We start from the raw sequence: 21581 nt of genomic DNA on the forward strand, positions 1-21581 counted from the left end.
CAAATAAAAGATTCCATTAGAAATTCCATGCAAGTTCCTGAGTTTGACAGAAATATTCCCTTAGTTCAATAAGATACACCTGAGGAGGGCCGGAGGTTACATTGACTGAAAAAATTGTGAAAATGAAACTCAAGATGAGAACAGTAGTCTGGAGAATCCAAATAATTTTTTTTTTTTTTTAACCATTCATCATAGTTACTCTCTCATACAAATACTAAATAACGTGTTTTTATTTTTATTATTAGAAGAATGGTTTCATTTCACTATTATGCTGAATCTTATTTATACATAGTTTCTAAATTTTGCGTAATTGTGTAAAATTTAAGATGTAAACATTCCAGCACACAGAAATATATATATATATATATATATATATATATATATATATATATATATATATATAGAGAGAGAGAGAGAGAGAGAGAGAGAGAGAGAGAGAGAGAGAGAGAGAGAGAAATAAAAAGGAACAAACCGTATTATGTGTTCATCAACGTTTCGTCTTTATTTTGAGACTTCCTCGAAATAAAGACGAAACGTTGATGAACATATAATATGGTTTGTTCCTTTTTATTTCTCTATTTTGTCGGAATACTATTTCCATTATTTTCATCATATATATATATATATATATATATATATATATATATATATATATATATAAGTAAGTGACCTTGTCAGTTTGTGTCCAAAAAGTCTCTCACAAATTCCTCTCTGAATATTTGGTCTACAGAGTTGAAATTCGTATATATAAAGAATTTGGACTTGTAGCACACTTTCGATTTGTTTTTTAGCAAGCAAAAATTGTTGCTAAGGAGTCAAAATCGAAAACAAAACAATTGATCATGGCAGGGTAAGTAGAATAAAACATTACTCTTTCTGTAATTTTAAGCTCAAAATTCAACATTCAAAAGCTCAAAGTCGCTTAATTTTTAACATTTTGTATCCATCCATCAGTAGCTCAGACAGTAACAACACCGGAGAGATAAATAACGACGAAGACTGGACCGCTTAAATGTTATGGTTTAAATTCTAGTGGATGGTACGCAAGACATTTTTTTTTTATAACTTTTGAAATCATTACAATATATTAGATATCTAGCGATGGTACCCGATGTTGCCCGGGTGTGGTGAGGTGTGTGTGTGTGTGGGGGGGGGGAATCAAAACAAAATGGAAAATAAAGAATAAACGAATGTAAATAAATATAAAACAAAACAATGAAAACAGAAAAATAAAAAATAGGAGAACGATGTTAAAACTTCTTAAAATAACAAAAACAAAAAAGAAAACAGCGAACGTGATGGAACAAAACCAAAAAAAAAAACAAAAAAAAAACAAAAAAAAACAGCGAACATGATGCAAAATAAAGAATATTAAAACACTAGCGGGGGTACCCGGCGTTGCCCGAGTGTTTGTTTCCGGGACGGGGGGGAGTTTTAAAAAATGTTATGGTAGGTAAGTAGGAAGGATCAAACCCGGAGTCATGAGTAAAAGTAGGAAAATAAAGTGTGTAAAAAAAAAAAAAAAAAAAACATCTGCAGCGTTAACAGTTCGGCCACCAAGAAAAGTCCATTCCAGTTGTTTAGGAAAAACAAACAAAAAAAAAAAAAAACGACTACGGTAGGTCGGCGCGAACGTGAAAATATAATGTGAATTGTCCAGCACACTAACCACTACGCCACAGTGCACTGCAGCAAAGTTTAGTAATTTTAAATAACTTTACATGAAAGAACTACGAAGCCAAACCGGTGTTCTCTTCTCAACTGTTCCTTGTGAACGATCCCCAAACGGTGTTAAGTGGTGGCAGGGGGAGGAGGAATTTATTAGAGAGAAAATATTTTACCACTTCCATTGATCTTAACCGATTTTGGCCGTTACTTCTCAGCAGAAAAAGTATAGAAATCTAAGATTATCGAGGAATTTGAGAAATAATAAGCCTATAACACACCTCAGATATTGTTCTGCCGTTTGTGCATATTATATTTGCATGAAATATCTTGATTTTTAATCCTATTAATGTCAAAATCAGACGGGAAAAAATGAGTTCATTTTATTTATATAGAGATTAAAATCCCCCCCCCAAAAAAAAATCTGACATCTCGGCTCGAAATGCAATCTTAGATAACGACACTGCTACTTAACAAACTGGGCTACGACTGCATGAGCTAAAGTAGGTGTTTTTTACATTTAAACTCATTCAAGAAAGAACGATTTTGCACATGCATGTATGGATAAATTATCATGAAGGAACAAATTTTTGCTACCCCTGTAGAAAAATGCCCAGTTGAGAGTGAAGGAATCAATGTTTTTGGCCAATTTTTCGGTATTTGTTATCTGAAGGGTCCAGCTTCAAAATGATACTGATCTCGTGAAAATCCGTTGCCTGTCGAAAGTTTTGCAAGACATACAAACATACATCCATACATTTAAACAGATTTCTGCCGTTTATATTATAAATAATCAGTAGAGAATTAGCTCTATAATAATAAATAAGAAATCTGCATGAATTAAAATATAATATTTATGTGTATTTTATGACAGGCAATGCCGGGTGACCTGCTAGTCTATATATCTATAAAAGTGAAAATGTATGTGTGTGTGTGTGTGTGTGTGTGTGTGTGTGTGTCTGTCTGTCTGTCTGTGTACATTTCCCTACCAAATAATTGTCAATCTTCGGTCTACAGACTTGAGATTTGATATAAGGGTTATTGAGATTTGGGAAAATCTTTAATTGGTTTTCAGACAGAAATTTGGCTGGTAAGGGGTCAAAGTTCAATGATTTGACCTTTGAAAACTCTACCAAACCCCTCTGCCAATTTTGGGTCTAAACGCTTGAAATTTTAGATATAGGTTACTTGGACATGGATCTAACTTTATAATTGGATTTGAGCTCCAAAAAATAAATGTTAAGGGGTCATAATTGAGACCAAATTTTAAAAAACATTGATCTCTTTTCTTTGGTCTTTACCAAAATTACTCAGCCAAATTTTGGTCTAAACATTTGAAATTTTACATAATTCAGACATAGGGCAAGCTTTTTAATTGTTTTTTTTTTGCTGAACACTTGGCTGCCAAGGGGTCAAAGTTAAAAAGATGTTACCTTTGCGGTCTGTAGAAAACTATTAAGTAAATTTTGGGTCTAAACATTCGAAATTTTACATAAAGGGTATTCAGACATGCAGCAAGCTTTTAAATCAGTTTTTGAGGGAAAATTTGGCTGCCAAGAAGCCAAAGTTGACAGAGTTTACCTTTGCAGACACTACCAAACTCCTCCACCAATTTTAGGTTTAAACACTTGAAATTTTAGATGTAGGTTACTTGGACATGGGTCAACCATTTTAATTTAATTTGACCCCAAAACAATAACTGTTAAGGAGTTAATATTGGGGTCAAAGTTTTAAAAAGATTTGACCACTACGGTCTCTACCAACTTTTCACTATGGTAATTAAGGAAGCCTGTTATATAGAAAGGCATTACAGTACATATGCACTCTTTTTAATATATACATATGCACATAAAGTTATGAACAGTATATAGGGCCCGAGCAAAGCCGGGCTGAACTGCTAGTGTGTGTGAATATATATATATATATATATATATATATATATATATATCAAGTTATAAAATATATATGACAATTAAGCTACACAGAATATTCCGCGTTTCATCCACACTAGGATTCATCAGGCTTATGCGAGGATTTTGTGGTTGTCTCGTGTTTTTATATATGCACCTTCTATTGTGTTTTTAGTTAGCCAATCAGCTTTCTAGCTTTCCCCGCACCCTTCTGAATGCGGGGAAAACTAGAAAGCTGATTGGCTAACTTAAAACACAATAGAAGGTGCAATGAATCCTAGTGTAGATGAAACGTGGAATATTCTGTGTAGTTTAATTGCCATATATATTTTATAACTTTCTACCTACGTATTGAGCACTGTTGAAGTAAATACTTAAAGTTTACGCATAAATTTATACTTTCATATATTAATTTATGTGATTAAATTAAGTAATCATTATACATATATATATATATATATATATATATATACAGGGTGACCCCCCTCCCAAAAAAAAAGAAACGGGCTCCATCTCTAATTAGGCCCGTTTCTTAGTGTTTTGTCTGAATGAAATTAAACTTTTTGTCATAACTAGTTTACTATATTCAAAACATCACATCAAAACACTAGGGTCTTTGGCCTTTTTCTCTCCGTTGACTGTAAAATGCTCAGAAAAACAATTGAATGTCCTCTGTTTTTTGGGGGTCACCCTGTATACATACACACTCCAACTGTAGTGGCATTTGCATGGGGGTTAAGCTGGCTCCAAATAAGTTCACAATATTTAGTGTCAAGGTGGTCCAACTCTTGCTGATCAGCAGACAAGTTTCACATCCATTATTACCATCATCATATTCGGTTTAATATCCATCTTATGTGCTACATGGCATTTAAAAATTGACTTCCAAACTAACCTATCTTTGACTGGGTCTTTCTTTAACCCTGTTTCTCTCAAGTTTATCTTTACCACTTCCTCCAATGTTTTCCTTGACCTTTCTCTTCCAGCTGACCTGGCCACTGCTCTACATCTACTAGCACAAGAACTATCATACATTCTTTCAACATGATCAAACCAACAGTCTCTTGTGCAGAATCCACCCCCCCACCTCCCATACTATATAGATTTAATCTTCCCCTTAGGTCATCAGATCTAATCTTGTCTTTAAGACTTATTAAACATCCATCATGTAATTTTTATGTCATTTCACTCCATGCAACACATGTCCTCAATCCTTACTAACCAGGTTCCAATTCTATACATCGTTACACTTTGTACACATGACACTTCCTTTGGTCAACAGTGGTGACACTCTGCTAGTTAGTAATGACAAAAATCGCCTGAACTTACTCCATCTACTCCTAACTCTTGCAATCACACAAGCACCTGCTTTACTCTGTGCTTCAATGGTATCACCAAGGTAACCAAGCTTCTGAAAAACCTCAATAGCCTCATTTATATATATATATATATATATATATATATATATATATATATATATATATATATATATATATATAAAATGATTTTGATCTCCTGACAAAAGGAGGGTGGACCTGTAAATTCACCCTTGTTCGTTCATCTGTGCGCAAACTATACCTCAGAATTTTTTTTAATTTTGCACAAACATTAAACCTGATATGAATAAAAAATGTAACGATTTTCCGGGAAAACTCCAATTGCCCCCCCCTAGGGGTGCCTTTTGGGTTAAAATGGCTAAAATTGACACTTTTGTGCTTATTAAAAAAGATTGATGCCTTGGATTTTTATAAAACTTTCTGAAAAGTTGTAACTAACTGATTTCTATATAATTTTGTTTGTCTATACTTTGCGATAACTCTTTGGTGTGGCCCAGGGGCTCTTTAAGGGTTAATAAATACACTCCATTTCTGGGATTATTTTACCATATTTGTCCAAAATTTTCTGTGTATGTCTATTTAGCAGTTTTGCATGGTGCTGAACTCAAATCTAAAGCCTTGGGGACTTTTGGGGCTAAATGGGGGCGGGGGTTAAATGATGGACTTAGTCATTTCTTGTTTTGCATTGTGCAGAACTCAAATTTACATATGTTAACGCCTAAAACTGCACCATTTGTTCATTTTGACCAGGATTTGCTGAATTTAGTGATTATTTTTTAATGCCTTGTTCACTGTGCACCCACGGGAGATTATGCATGCTTCACTGGTTTCAATTATATTTATCTCTTATGTATACCAATCCTTTTTACTTAAAGCTCAATGTATGTTGAATATAAAGCATATTCACACGTAGGAAAACTTATGAACAGTACATAGGACCTGTGCAAAGCCAGTCTGAACTGCTAGTATATATATATATATATATATATATTTTGTAAAATGCTTCTTTTCGATTATATTTCACTCATGCATACCAATCCTTTTTGTTTAGAAGCTCAATGTATGTTAAATATAACAGAGCACATATAAAAGAATAACAGTATAGTTACATTCCAAGATTCAAATATTCATTTTTCATGCAAAACAGCTCCTCCAGCATGTTAAAATTTCAGTACAATTTTACAGATCTGTTTTGTTATGCAGAACCAATCGATTATGATGTCAATACCAACTTTTTTCGTGCATACACCCCTCATAAAAATTAGAAATTCTTTGCTTAGAAAGAAAAAAAAAAAATGTGTGACAATACAATGTTGTAAGCAAAGAATTTCTAATTTCTTTGCTGCGGCACCTTCCAGTTGCTTATGTAAACCCGTCAGAAAATGTCAACATGTTTTTTTTTTTCACTCTTATGTATACCAATCCTTTTTGCTTAAAACCTCAATGTATGTTAAATATAAAAACAGAGTATATATAAAAGAATAACAGAACAGATTCCTGCCAGAAGATGTTGACATGAAGTTGCCAGATATTGGATTGTAAACCGGATGAGTACGCACTTATCTGCTTAATGGCATCTCAACCCTCATTTGATTATTTAATACCAATAGATACAACTGAAGAAAGTCGGAGGTTACATCAACCGAAACGTTGTAAAAATAACACTGAAGATAAAAACAAGAGTCTGAAAAATCCAAATAATACAGGATTTATCTTATACTTACCTTAAGCCTGTAACATTAAACCCTCCTTCAAACCTGGTCCATTATCATAGTAGCCCCTGATGTTTAAATGTGCTGGTATTGTTTCCTTTCAGTTGTACTCAGTAACCAATAAATACATACCTGAAAAAAGATAAGAATAAAAAAAAGGTGTTATTAATGTAAGGAATTCACGGTCTTAATGATATACACAACAAAATATCTAAGACAAAATCTTCACCACCACCACCCTCTCCCAGAGTCATTCCAATATACTCCAGTGTTACAAGGGATTCCCCTTCCCAATCCCAACTGTAAGGAGAAACATACCAAGTGTAATTTCCTCTAAGAACAGGTAGATAAACTTGATGGCCTAAAGTTAGTTACTTTCAACAATGACCTGTATAAAGTGTTGTACATTTTTTGTTGGGGAGGAGGGAGAAACGAGGTGTCAGTACAACAATGTCTATATTCAAACACAGTTAGATATAACTTAACAACTTAACATAACCAGAAATGCTTAAGGAAGGAGATGCAGAGAAAAAACATGTACTCCATCCCACATTACGCCCAAGGGTGAAAAGAACACTTATTCAGAACAACAGAATTTAGTGTTTACGAAAAATAGAGATAAATAAAAAAATAAATCAACGATTTTTTTTTCCTGTCTAAAATCAAAGTTTCAACGATATAACGCCATCATCAGGAATAGAATTTGTTTGCTTTTTCTCTTTCTTTACTCTTCCTCATGTTTACGAAAAATAGAGATAAATAATAAATTAATGATTTTTTTCCTTGATGTAAGCGTTGTTTAAATTGAACTGAAATTTGAAACTAAATTTAGGTTTATAGAAGGCAGAACAATGCAGACATGTAACAGATAGACTCTGCCAGATGACATTTGTGCCTTTTTGAGAAAGTTGAAACAGTTTTTTGGTTGCGACAAACTCTGTCTGGCTCAGACTAAGTGATAAAAGGTTACAGTTCATCGCATTGTTCTGCCTTCTAAATTTTGTTTTTATACACATGAAACAATGCTTCAAGCAAACTACTTTAACCTCTTATCAATTAGAAATTTGCAGGTTTACAAAGCCACCACAACACAGAATTTTTTTTTTTTAATAAAACATTTATTTGTTTAAAAATCAACAAAGTTTTGGCAATATAATGTCATCATCAGGAATAAAATCAGTTTACGCTTTTTTTTTCTTTATCTTGTGGCATGATGTCACTAGAATAGTAAAGTCTTTGTGTTCTTCAATGGTAATATTTTCAAATGTTTTACTTACGAGGAACGTGTGGTTCGCGTGAAAAAACACAAACCAATTAGTTTCTTGATGATGGCCTTATATCACGAAAACTTAATTGATTTTAAACAAATGCTTAATTAAAAAATTTTTTTTTCAATTCTGCGTTGTACAGGGTGGAATGATAAAATTGTTGCCATAGAAAAGACATGATTCCATTTCCGTTTGATGAAAACCAGTTTTCTTTTTTTTATTGCAGACTAGTTGGCCAGTTATGTGCAAATCCCAAGAGTGATAGACGCCTTCTATCATATCTGAAAGTGACACAATCTTCAATGAGCGAGATCGGAGATGTGCCGATGTACAACTCGTGCTCTTTACCGATCTAAGTTATGACAACAGGACCATTGCCAGCACCCTCAAAATGCAAATTTAGACGGTTCAATGTTTGAGGGCACAGCTCAGCAAAGTTTCCAGCCACAGTTATGGTCTTTGGTGTGATTTCAAGTGAGGGCCACATCATGCCACCTCACATCTTTGAAGTTTGAAAATCAACACCAGTGTACCTGAATGTGCTGAAGAGTGTGGTGATCTCCTGCCTGGTGTAATCAGATGGCCGCTGGTAGACCCTGAGTGTGGCAGCAAGACTCGGCACTGGCCCACAAGTCCAAAGAGACCCAGGCTTAGCTTCAGAAAAAGTGTTATGACTTTGTACCCTTCTCTTACTGTCCTCCTCCTCCCTCAACTTAAACCTGTTGGACTACTTCATTTGGTCATACATCAAGAACATCACCAACATGACCTCCCACAACACCAAAACCAGCTCGATCGCCGCCATATGCTGAGTATTCGCCAAGCTCCTGCCGGCGCTTGTGGAAAAGACATGTCCCCAGTTCTGGACCTGTATCAAGGCAGTGATTGAGGCTGAAAGTGACTACATTGAATAGATGTCAACTCTCCTACATAATTAAGTTACTTGAATTGATTTTTTCAATAAAAGTTTTAAATAACGCTTACATTGAAAGAAAAAAAAAATCATGAATGTTAGGCGAGTCACGCAATTTCCTCCTGATTAGAACATTAATGTTTAATTGAAAAATAAATAAATTCTGCATTGTACTGCAATATTTCCTAATACAAAAAAACCCACAATATTTCCTCGTAAAAAAAAAAAATAAATAAACCACGATATTTCCTCATACTAAAAGTTAATCATGCTATTTCCATCGTCCCAAAAAATAAAAATCAATAATGAATCTTGATATGTACTAGTTAATAATGGACTTACCAAGATTGTACAGTGTTGTCATATTCGGTTTAAGGTTTGCTTTACATGCTAGTACATATTAGACAGCTTTTAAAAATTGACTTCCAAACCGGCAAGTTTTAATTTATCCCTCTTTATCCCTCCATTTTTATTGGTCCCTCCCATGTTTCCGTTTGGTCTGTTCCTGTAAGCTTCACCCACTACTTCAATTATTCCCTATCTAATTAATTGTCATCCATTCTTTCAATCTGACCACACCATCAAAATATCCACATATCTCTATACCATCCAGATTTAATCTTCCTCCGAGGTCATAAAATCTAAATTAGTCTTTAAAACTTACACTACACATCCATTGTATCATTTTATATACAGTTTTTCTTCATGCAGCACATATCCTCAACCCTCACTGGCCAGGTTTCCCTCCTATATAGATCATTACACTGCACAGACATGCCCGATATATTCTTCCCGTGACAAACTGTAGATTAGAGATTATTTAAAAGGAAGAAAAATAAATGAAGTAATTGAAAGAAAATTCCATGAAAATATAGAGATACAAAAAATACTCATTGGTCTTTATTATAGAGTGGAAGATAGTCTTGAATGTGGCGTCTAAAAGTATTTTCATGCAAAATTAAACGAAATTCTAATCAATAGTTTTGGAGCCTATAAGTGTTTATAATTAGTATTAGCAGCAGTAGTAACATCCACTATGACATGCAGAATCCCAAAGGATCTTCATGGAAAGGTGGTGCTCTTTTAACGAATAGTTTTTGAGCCTACACATATTTTTAGTATTAGCCCTAAGAGTTTTCTTCCATCAACAAGATAATTAACTAGACCTCCCCCATACACACACATTAAAAAAAAAATCTGTAACACGTTGGGCCAGCCATTGACTCCGAGTTACACCGTTTGAATCAGAATAAAGAAAATTTGCAAAACCATAGAATATATAAAATAAATAAAAAATAATACAAAATACAGTCTCTTTCCAATCAATATATCTTTTATAATTTCACTATAAAGTTAGAAGTTAAATAATATTACCCCTGTAGTGTTATTCCCTTTCATTTATAATGGACTATTTTTAACTTATTTTATTATTCATTATTCCCCTTAACTGTTGAGAGAGAGGGAGAGAGAGACGGAAGTGTGAATGATAAATATCATAAAACAGGAGTGGGTGAATCCAAAACAACATACAATAAGAGAAAGTGAGAGTGGTTGATAGAAATGATGAGTTATTTGCATATTGTAGCTAATTAATTTTTTTTTTTTCAAACATAATTCCAAAACTCAGGAATATTTTGGCATGTATTTTGTGGGATTAAAAATGTATAGGAAAAAAAAAAAAAACCTTAGGAGAAACAAAGATTGATTAAAAAAAAATAACAAATGATAACTCTTAATAAAAAAAATAGCTGATTTTTGTTTTAAAGTGATTATTTAAGAATTCTTACAAAATTAAAAAATATCTTGAACAGATCTATTTCCAGGACTTATGGAAATAGAGAAAGCAAATAGCAAGTCAACCGACTCCCTGCTTTCTATTTTTCATGCGTCATATATAAATAAAAGTGTATACTAGAATGGGTGCCTGGTGTTGCCCGGGTATTTGGAGGTGTATGTTGAGCAAAAAAAAAAAAAAAAAAAGCGGTCAATTTTTTTTTTAACTTTGACCCCTGTTATGACCCCTTAAAATTTATTGTTTTGGGCTCAAATCAAGTTATTAAGTTAGATCCATGTCCAAGGAACCTACATCTAAAATTTCAAGTGTCTAGATCCAAAATTGTCGGAGGAGTTTGGTAGAGTTCTCAAAGGTCAAATCGTTGAACTTTGACCCCTTAATCGCCAAATTTCTGGCCGAAAACCGATCACATCGATTTTCCCAAATCTCAGTACCCTGTATATCAAATTTCGAGTCTGTAGACTTAAGATTGACAGGGTTATTGCGAAGGGAAATGTACACACACAGACAGACAGATACACAAACACGTTCACTTTATATATATATATATATAGAGAGAGATAGAGAGATCGAAATCCAAGCAAGCTATTTATAGGCCAAAATCTTTTTTTGGTTTACAGTAAATTAACATTTGGTGTTATTCACTTGTAATTTTATTGTTCTATTTTTATACATCTATATATATAAAAGGCAAAATGGGTGGAAGCATTTGTGTATGCCATCGTCTCGAGCGTTTGTTTGTCTTTTTCATATAATAAAGCGAAACTATTCGAATGCAAACGACAGAAAGCAGGAAGCTTACCTGCCCCCACCCCGACCAGGCTTAAAAGCAACGTTTATTTCTGCGCATGCGTGGCGACTCCTATGATTCTTAAGTTAATTACCAACTCATTGAATTCACTATCCTCTTTGGTCTATCTTTTCTTTTATTTTAACCACGTGGAAGCCATTCTTAACATTGCTTGTTTTTGTTTTCCATTTACTTTGCTGGTTTTATGCATTGCTCTTGGTTTTTCCAATCTTTACCAGCAATACTTCCAGCAAACTACCTATTCCTCTTTATATATATATGTATACACACACGATTATATAAAAGTCACTTTGTGTATGTGTGTGCGAGTTCTTTCCTTATAGATTCCGAAATGGTGGGGCCTATCTTTTGCAAATTTCACATAAAGATAATTTATATTTCTGGCATATGTTTGTATTACTGTACATATAGATAAATGTTATCAAAGGCAAGATAAGTTACTTTTCTACCCAACTGGATAATTTGTTAGTGTCTTTATTTAATGTAACATGTTTATTCAGTTCGACAAACATAGTGTTTACCGATGTGTTGGAAAATTCAAAATGGCGCCGAACTCTCTGCTGAACACGGTACGTTTGGGAAAATGAGTTACAAATGAAAAAAATACAAAATACTGTTAGAAACTGTTGTGTCTGCACAAATGATTAACAAGAACACAAAAGTAAAGGTATACAATAATATATTAGGAAGAAAAGTTATATACATATTTACATGTCTTCAGATATACTTCAGTTGGAGATATGCCGGCAGGTGGCATGTTGCATGTCTTACTGGATGGAGCATAGGTGTCTTGCCTATTTGACGGTCGTTGCCGGACTCCCCTGGTATTGGTGATTGATACCTTTATATATCTCACTCACCCGCCTATGTTAATTAGTGGGCGTCTCCACAACAGAAACTAGCACAATATATGTTACAGTGACATATGCTGACATATATTCAGTGGGTTTTTAACAGTATGTGGTATAATTTTTTTATTTTTAACTCATTTTCCCAAACTTACCGTGTTTAGCAGAGAGTTCAGTGCCATTTTGAATTTTCCACTGCATCGGTAAACACTGGATGTTTTCCGAGCTGAATAAACATTTTACATTAAATAAAAACACAAAAAAATTATCCAGTTAGGTTGAAAATTAACTTTTCTTGCCTTTGATAACATTTATTTGTTATATATTTGTTTTTTGACAACTTTTTCGAATCTATATGTACAGTAATACAAATCCCTTATTCTAACAAACTAGAAAGTACGCCCCCCCCCCCGCCGAGTTGTTTTTATATAAGAAAATATGAATGCTTTTCCTTTATTAAAACAGTGGTAAAACAGGTATTTAAAAAAAATAAATAAATTTTTACTTTAGCTCCACCGCCACAATTTTTAACATGGGTGGGTAGGCATTGTTTATTCTGCAAGCCGTTCTTAACATGGGGAGGATGGGGGTATTTATTCCAAAAGCCGTTTTTTACATGGGTAAGTGAAGGATGTTTATTCTGAAAGCCATTCTTAACATGGCAATATTGAGGGTGTTTATTCCTAAAGCTGTTTTTAACATGGGGAGATTGTCGGTTTTCATTCCAAAAGCCGCTCTTAATATTAGGAGGTTGGAGAGTTTATTCATGTCCGCCAGTGAATTATAGTGCATAGCACAGGTTTTTATATCTCGAAAACTACTTACCTCTGCAAATTGTAAATATGCATTTCTTATTCAGCATCGTCAAAAATCTTTAAGAGCAGTAATTTTAAAACAAATCGTGGAGGGGGATCTAATGTAACAAAATATAAAAAAAAAAAAACAGACACCATGAAATTTATGTTCGTTAATAGCGTAAAACAGGAATTGTTATATTTAAGAAATAAAGCATAAGTAAAAAAATGTTCTGTTTTTGTTTTTCGATAAAACTTATTCTAACAAACTTAAAAGTATGCTTTTTTTTGAGTTGTTTTTATTTAAGAAAATATGAATGCTTTTCCTTTATTAAAACCGTTGTACACAATAGCGTTGTGCTTTAAACTAAAATTTATTTAAAAAAAAAAAAGGTAAATTTTTACTTTATGTCCACCTCCACAATTTTTAACATGGGTAGGTAAGCGTTATTTATTTTGAAAGCCGTTCTTATTGGGAGATTGGGGGTGTTTATTCATAGCTGCCAGTGAATTATAATGCATAGCACAGGTCTTTATATCTCGAAAACTACTTTCCTCTGCAAACTGTAAATAAGATTTTCTTATTCAGCATTGTCGAAAACGTTTAAAAGTAGTTATTTTAAAACAAATTGTCCAGGTGGATCTCAAAGGTAGGATAAGTTACTTTTCTACCTAACTGGATATTTTTTTTTGTATTGCTGTACACATAGATTCGAAAAAGTTGGCAAAAAACAAATGTATAACAAATATTATCAAAGGCAAAATAAGTTACTTTTCTACCAAACTGGCTTATCCAGTTAGGTAGAAAAGTAACTTATCTTGCCTTAGATAACATTTGTTATCTATTTATTTTTCGACAACTTTTTCGAATCTGTGTTCAGTAATACAAACCCGTTTGATTTAATGTAACGTTTAGTCGACTTGAAAACCAGTGTTTATCAGTGTATTTGAAAAATACAAATGGTGTCGGACACTGTTGATTATGTTGCTTTGGAAAATGAGTTAAAACTAATAAACTATACTGTCAGAAACCCACCAAATATGTCAGCCTATGCCACGGTCACATATTCGGTGGGTTTCTTAGTCATGTATAGTTTTTTAGTTTTTTTTACTTATTTCCCCAAACTTAACATATTCAACAGAGTCCACGACCATTTGTCTTTTACAAATACATTGATAAACACCTTTTCCGAGCTGATTAAACCTTTTACATTGAATAAAAACAAATAAATTATCCAGTTATGTAGAAATGTAACTTATCTTACCTTTGCTTACATTTATTTGCGTATATTTATTTGTTTTTGGACAACTTTTCGAATCTGTGTATAGTATCCCCCTCACTAAAATATTAATTGAAAAGTAAGATTTTTGATTACAAAAAACCACAAAAAAAAATCGATTAACCATTCCAACATTTTAGCAACGTTCGGCTTAATCCATTAACTGCTGGTCGAGCACAAGCCATGATTGATGGAAGCTCCTAATGATTCTGATCAGATTCTGCAAGAGTACCGTTTTTTTCTTACATTTTTGTATTTTTTTTTTTCTTTTGTTACACTTTTGGAGTGAATTGCTGTACTAACAATATAAGAAACATGCATTTTCTCTTTTTATTAGATTTTTCCATTACACCAAATTGAGCCACAGCAAAGCGTGGCAGGGTACAGCTAGTATATATATATATTGTGTGCGTGTATATATCTATTTGGAAATTACATATCTTTAATATAAATTTCTTTTAATACTTTTAAAATTAAAATGGATTTATATTAAAACTATGTAATTTTTAAAAATAAAAAATATATGAATAAAATTTTAAAAATAATATTTAAGGCCAGATGGCGGTTATTTTTTAATTCATTTTTTGTTGTTGTTACATTACAGAGTGCAAGTAGGAGAAAAAAAAACATGTAAGTAATGCAATTTAATCAGCAAACAAGATAACTTTCTAGAAAATGTAAATTTAGAAAAGAAAAGAGACCTTATTGTTTCATTACTATATACAAGATGCGGATGTCGATGTATACACACACAAAGATACAAAGGTTTACTGTAGTGACCCTAAAGCCACACCCAAAGAGAATCAAAACCTAACCATGCAGAAATCACCCACCCGAATGCCTTCATAGCTCATGGCAATAACTTTGTATTCATTGTTTCTTTTTATATCATGATTGCCTTTGGAATTATTCTCTTCAGTGCATTCTGCTGAGTGAAACAGGATGGTTGACCTCAGACTCTGACATTCCTTACCATTTTTAAGAAGACAAAAACAACAAATGTCTACATTTGAATTAACATGTTGTTCATTATTTTTGAGATGGGGATTGATAATCGGGACCTCTATCCTCAGTTTGGTTGTTATTTTCACGTTTCAGTTAATGTAATCCGATTTTTTTTTATTTATTCATTTTATTTATATACTAGCGGGTGTGCCCGGCATTGTCCGGGTGTTTGTCGGTGTAAAAGAAAAAAGTTTTGTTAGGGAGGTAGGCTCGAACCCAAAGCCTTGAGGCAGCTTAATAACTTACCATGATGTTATGTTTAAAAAAGCAGGTGGTTAAAAGAACGGTGGTTTTCTAGGTCAAACATCACACCATAGAGAAAATTAAATCACAGCGCAAATTTTGTAATATAAAGTCGCTGAAATAGAAGATATTTATGACTTCCTTTCGTAATTCGGACATATTATAATCTAGGAAGTATATAAAAAGTTCTAAGAAAGAGTGACCCCCCCCCCAAGAAAAGCCTTTGGCAGACATCCGAAAAAAATGCACACAAACACACACACATTTTTGCTTTTATGTTATAGACTAGTTGCCCGGGTGTTTGGAGGTGTGTGTTGAGCAAAAAATAAAATTTGCGTAAATTAAAATAATATGTAACGCTGGCAATTATATATAGCCTAGGTGTCCGGGTGTTAAGCAAAAAAAAAAAAAAACCTGATAGTAGGCAGACAGGCTTGAAACTACTGTGAAGGAAGAAAAGAACATAAAAAAAACATGCCGTCTTTGTCATTGCATCCATCGCCAAACCAGAAGTGACGAAGGTTTAAATTAAGGCTAGTCAATCAAAAAGAAGGGATGACTTTCGAAAATATCGGAAAAAAAAGCGACCCCTCCTTGTAGAAAAGTGCCCAGCTGAGGGTGAAAGAATTAATGTTTTTAGCCAATTTTTCGATATTTGTCATCCGAAGGGTTGAGCTTCAAAGCAATACCGATCTTGCGAAAATCCATCGCCTCTGTCGAAAGATTTAGACAGACATACATACATTTAAACAGACAGGTGAGATTTATATCATAGATTACAAGCAAATAACAAAAGTCTATATTCAAAATTTCATGAATATTGACCAAGCTAAAAATATACATGCACGCATGTTCAAAAATTAGGTGATTTACTCCTGCCAAAATCAACTTTCTTTTTCATTTTAACCACTTAGAAGCTATTTTTACTAGCTAAAAACCAAATTGAAAGTGTTCCTGAGGTCCAAATACTCTATGCATCAAGTTTGAAATCTTTAGACCAAATATTCAGAGAAGAGTTTGATTGGGAAATTTCACACATACACTGTCACTGGATATATAAATATATAATTATGATTATTTCATTTAATCACATAAATATATACGAAGATATAATCTTATGTGTAAATTTTCAGTATTTACTTCAACAGTGCTCAATAGAGCTAGGTAGTAAGTTATGAAAATATATAGGGCAATTAAGCTACAAAGAATATTCCGCCATTTCATTCTCGTGACGAATTCTCATGAAAATGAAACGCGGAATATTCTGTATAGCTTAATTGCCATATATATATTTTCATAACTTACTATATATATATAGATAGATAGATAGATAGATATAGATAGAGAGAGAGAGAGAGATAAATAAAAACATGCCAATGTGTTAGAATGTTTTCATGACAAAGTATTTAGATTTTACACAATTATGCACATTGTAAAAACTACGAATAAAAATTTAGCATAATAGTTAAATGAAAGCAATCATCTAATAAGAAACCATAAAAATAATTAATTAATTAATTAATTATTGATTAATTAATTAATGCTTATTTTTCAAAAAAATATGCAAACCAGTTAACCTTCTTGCATATTCATGACTCTATATTAAGTTTGTTTTAATAATTTTTAAATAAAAAAAAAGTAGGCTTTTAGTATCAATGTCAAATTGAGAAAAATCCTCAACTTTATAAGTATATATATATATATATATATATATATATATATATATCATAAAGTGTAGTAGACAGGGTCTTTTTTTTTTTTTTTTTTTTTTATTACATTTTCACCCCAAACAAGGCACATTGCCACCTTGGTGTAGGGGGCTACTATCAGAGGCAGCAACTACTGGGGCATTATGTTGGGATTTGGGCAGCAAGATGTCGGTTCACGTTACACTTGAACTTCTGCATGTCAGTACAGTTAGGGAAGCAGGTACCTGGAATGGAATTCCAGAGTCTAGCGGTTCTAGAGAAGAAACTACTGGAGTAGAAAGATCTTTTACATCTAGGGATCTCTACTGTGTGGGGGTGGGATTTAGCTGCCTGTCGGGTTTGTCGAGGGTGTCTACATCGTGGGGGCACAAGTGTCTGCAGTTCGTCAGAGCATTCACCATTAAAATACTTGTAGAACAGGCAGAGGGATGCAACGTTTCGTCGATGGGACAGAGGCTGAAGCTTAGATGCCAGTTCAGGGCCTATCAGATTAGCGACTCTCTTTTGAACCTTGTCTAGGAGCGAGAGACTAGCAGCAGATGCACCAGCCCAAATGTGACAACAATACTCGATACATGGGTGAATGGTGGCCTTATAGAGGTACAGGATACTTTCAGGTGTCAGTAGTTTTCTAGCACGGTAGAGAGAGCCTACCTTCTTCGCAGCGGCCCTGGCAATGTTTTCAATATAATTGTTCCAACTCATGTTTCCTGTGAACGTTAGGCCAAGCAGTTTGAAAGATGTACTCTCAGACAGGAAGTCACTGGCCATTGCTATTGGTGGCAGAGAAGGTTTCTTGTAATTATTGAAGGAAACCAGTTTAGTCTTGGCAGCATTGAATGTGACCATCCATTTATGTCCCCATTTCACTACATCCTCTAGTGTTTTTGCCATTTCTTCAGATATGTGTTCATTTGTTTTCCTGTCATGCCTGTTATAGAGTGTGGTGTCATCAGCATATATACCCATCTCAGAGGCAGTTTTGTCGGGGAGGTCATTAATAAATATTAGGAACAATAGAGGTCCAAGGATAGACCCCTGAGGCACTCCCGCATTTATATCACACTGTTTAGATGTACGACTGTAGAGGACAACCTGGATTTTTCTCTTATCTAAGAAGGATTTAATTATGTTAAGTATTCTACCAGTGACACCGTATGATTTAATTTTCCTGAGGAGACCCTTGTGCCATACCCTGTCAAAAGCCTTAGATATATCTAGAGCTACCGCTCTGCCCTCCCCCGCTTTGTCCAGTGAATGGTATATACGTTCAGAGATTACAGTGAGGATGTCAGCTGTGGAAGAGCTAAGCTTCAGAAAAATGTGGAAGAGCAAAGCTTCAGGAAAATATATTTAAAGGTTCTTTACTCTGGTATTGCAGTAATGATAAACACAATAGGTGCAATTATCTAGAGCTATATGAATAGAAAAAGTGAGAGTAATAATTGTGAAATTATCAATTAAGTTTTCATAGAAGGAAACTGTTGTGAAGGAACATAACTGGCTATACACCGGTTACAAACTATATATATATATTGGACTGTTTGGCAGACAGCGGCAGACAAGCAGTCGCAGTAAGACGGATAGTCTTACGTGTTGATTATCAGACTTTCTTCCCCATACTTGTTACTATGTACTTCTATTTACCTTAGGCGAGCAGCCTTACGTTTCTGTATTATAAATAAACCCCATTACACATACCACTCGGTGTAACTCACGTTTGTCTTTATTTCCTAAGTATTTAGGAATATAACAATGGCGACGAAAGGATGTTCTTTCTCTTAACAGAGATAAATTACCGTACCAAGGACTGTGTACAATGCAAGGATTTTTTGTTTTACGAAAAAAACAAACTACACAAGGATTTTTGACCACGTGCGTCAATGAATTTAAAAATTTTTCCTACCTAAAGTAGCGAAAAGTACTGATTTTTCTTCGTAAAGAACTCACAAGAAATTATAGAAACATGTTCAAGGTAAAATGGAATTTATATTTATTTTGACAAGTAAAAAAAAAAAAAAAAAAAATGGTCGCAAGTTGAATTCGAAACTACACTAAAGGATTACGAGTTTCGAAAGAAAAAATATAAATACAACGACTATTGTACCATTTTATGCCACGTGGGAACGGCAGCCATATATTTTTTTTTTTTTTGGAAAATTAATTGTTTGTTATTGCCTTTATATAAATAATTGGAACTATTTGTCGTGGGAAGTAAGAAATATTTTGTGTATGAACTTACGTTGTTGAAAAAAAAAAAAAAAAAAAAAAAAAAAAAAAGAATTATTTTACAAAGCCTGTTGAATTACTATGGATGAACTTTGTTGAAACGTGTTGTGTCTGCATATTGCTACTAATTTACGATATACGTAAATTTACGATTTTTCTTTGGAATTATTGTGTAGAATTCGAAAAGACATTTTTGTACTAGAAGCTAACATGGAACAATTAGCAGAGTTAACTAAGGCTCTAGCCCTTAGCATCCAGGAACAGACAAAAATGACTCAACAATTTTTAGCGCAACAACAACAACAACAACAAATTCAACAACAACAGCTACAGCAACAGCTGCAACAACAACAAGAAAGAACACAAAAAACTTTAGAGGCACAACAAGAACAAACAAACATACTACAACGACAAATGTCGACACAGCAAAAGAATTTAGAAAAGCTAATTCTAACGTCGACCGGGAAGAAGACTAATTTTTCTGCCGAGGGTATTTCAAATTCACTAACGGAATTTCGTTACTCCCCGGATACTGGTGTTACTTTCCCTGCATACTACAGAAGATACGAAACAATTTTTACGAAAAGATGTTTAGACTGGACCGATGAGGAAAAAGTTACCCTGCTACTACAAAAACTGGGTACTGATGAAAACACCAAGTATGCAAATCTAATTCTACCAAAAAAAAACGGAGGAGGTTTCGTTCGAGGAAACAATTAGTACCTTGTCGAAAATATTTGATAAAAGGGATAGCCTATTTCACTCTAGATACAAATGTTTGAACATTCAGAAGGCAGAAGCTGAAGACTATCTAGAATATGCTTGCACTGTGAACTGTTTATGCGAATCATTTAAATTGAATGAAATTTCCGCAGACCAATTTAAATGTTTAATCTTTGTACAAGGTCTCACAGCACCAAGGGACAAAGATATACGTTCACGGATCCTAACAATTATGGAGGCGGATCCTAACATAACATTGCAAAAAGTCACTGAAGAGTGTCAACGTCTGATTAACATAAAGAAAGACAACACTCGCATTGAAGAGAAAAATATTTTTAAGGTGCAGCAAGTAAAAAGGCAAGGGACCACAAGAAAGTCCAGGTTCCAAGAACACAGGATCCTTAAAGGATACAAAGACCCAAAGCTAAAGTGTAAATGTTGTGGTAGTTTAAGACACAACAATAAGACCTGCTGGTTTAGGAACAAAATATGTTATGAATGTGGTCTCAGAGGTCACAAGGGAACATACTGTGCCCAGAAGAAAAGACAAGGGACCGATAATGTAAATACGCTTCGCATGAATAAAGAAAAAAGCTGCGAAAGACGGAAATATGTTGATGTTCGGATAAATGGACATCTGGTTACATTGCTTCTGGATAGCGGTGCAGATATTAGTATTATAAATGAAGATATATGGAAAAGGATAGGTCGACCTGAATTAACGAAAACCAGAAAGACGGCGAGAAGTGTGTGCGGCAAAAGATTAGAGTTCAAGGGAGAATTAAAATGCAAAGTGACATTCGCTAACCAGACTCATAAATCCAAAGTGTACGTCGTACCAGGAAAGAATACATGCCTGTTTGGGGTAGATTGGATTGTCCTGTTTAATTTATGGGAGAAACCCATAAATTCGTTTTGTAACGTTTTAACTGCAGAAAAAGCAAACCAAAGGGAAGACTTCCTGAAGGATTTGAAAACTGAATTTCCCAATGTTTTTGCCGAAGGACTAGGACTCTGTATTAAGACAGAGGCAAAATTTGAATTAAAGAAAAATGCCACTCCAGTATTCAAACCTAAAAGGAATGTGCCTTTTTCAGCGATGGACGCAATCGAAAAAGAGTTGGATAGACTTCAACAACTGGAAGTCATTGAAAAAGTTAACCACACAGATTGGGCAAGTCCAACCGTGTATGTGAAGAAAAAAAATAACAGAATAAGGGTCTGTGGAGATTTTTCAACGGGTTTAAATGACTTTCTATTGGACCATAATTATCCCCTTCCGTCCGCAGAAGATCTGTTCTCTAAGCTTAACGGAGGAAAAATTTTTTCTAAGATAGAC

The 21581-nt window shown here is 33.9% G+C and overlaps 1 protein-coding gene across 12 annotated transcripts in view; it reads right to left on the bottom strand.

Annotated features, from left to right (window-relative positions):
* The window catches only part of LOC145287793 (rho GTPase-activating protein 45-like), a 329642-nt gene that overhangs the window by 213396 nt on the left and 94665 nt on the right, over positions 1–21581 (bottom strand). For 4 of the 12 annotated variants that reach the window (XM_080135631.1, XM_080135636.1, XM_080135630.1 and 1 more), the window contains exon 2: positions 6637–6756. The exons of the other annotated variants lie outside the window; for them this stretch is intronic. The gene's annotated coding sequence lies outside the window, so the exon portion shown is untranslated. The remainder of the gene's footprint in view (positions 1–6636; positions 6757–21581) is intronic. 12 annotated transcript variants of the gene reach the window in all.

Source organism: Euprymna scolopes, chromosome 11 (assembly GCF_053919585.1).
Source record: "Euprymna scolopes isolate OS-2025 chromosome 11, ASM5391958v1, whole genome shotgun sequence".
NCBI classification, from domain to species: Eukaryota; Metazoa; Mollusca; class Cephalopoda; order Sepiida; family Sepiolidae; genus Euprymna; species Euprymna scolopes.